The following is a 1,009-nucleotide window of genomic DNA, read 5'->3' on the forward strand; positions in this document are numbered from 1 at the left end:
TTACGCAGGCTAATAACCAAAGTGGGCCATGCAGCAATAAACATATACGCACCGCCGCAAATATACACAGGCTTCAAGCGTTGAGTTGTAGGAACAATGCTGAAAATATGTTCCTATAATAAAGTTTTACCGCATGGCCTGCATATTGGTTCTTGGTTCACTAAAGTCATGTTATTTGATTGATGGCCTAGTCGTATGCACGCCGTCATATGCAACAGTTGTCGGCTTGCGTCACCCTTGAATCACCTGTTAACAATAAGATTGTCGAACTTAGTGTGTCCTAGTGGTTTTTCCCACATTTCTTTGGTGCGAGATATCACTTTGTAGTTGGATTCATGATCTGTCTCGTTAGCGAATTTATTGTAGGCATAAGACCATGCCGCGTGCAGTTGGGCCTTTTCTCTGTGCTCTATTATGTCTGACTAGCGGCATTTTCAAGCTTAGTACATTAAATAAAAGAAGCAAAACAATGCAGCACTTACACCATAGAACATTCATTTGAAGAGCACAAATTTTTCATGTGCCAAGAAAATGACAACGTAAGGGTGTGTATATGGTGTCATGCCACCCAAAAAGCGTTTAGCATTTAACGAGAGTGCAGCAGTCAGCTGCTCAATATCGTAGTTGACCGTTTTTTCCCCCAAATCTCTACACAATGCCGCCACACACGTCGCACTGCGGTAGAAGACGAATACTGTCGAAAATGTTAACTTCCTATTGAGAATGCTTATTGTAACCAGAAAAAAAATTCTGCCGACTTTTTTCTAGGGCAGTATGGGCTTGAAAGAAAGCAAGTGCTAAGATCCAAAGACAAAGAGTTGATAGACTATCACTATCCGCTTTCAAAAGCACAAAGCCGATTTGTCTTGTTTGTGGTAAGGTTATGACTGTTATTTGACCGACTAGGGGGGTGGGACGTTTTTTTGGCGAGAAAACAAAAGTAGTAGCCCTGGAATTCTCCGATAAATGACCATACTCTGACAGTCCACGTCTCGGCCGCACGAGAGTG

The sequence above is a fragment of the Dermacentor silvarum genome, chromosome 7 (genome assembly GCF_013339745.2).
Source record: "Dermacentor silvarum isolate Dsil-2018 chromosome 7, BIME_Dsil_1.4, whole genome shotgun sequence".
NCBI lineage: Eukaryota > Metazoa > Arthropoda > Arachnida > Ixodida > Ixodidae > Dermacentor > Dermacentor silvarum.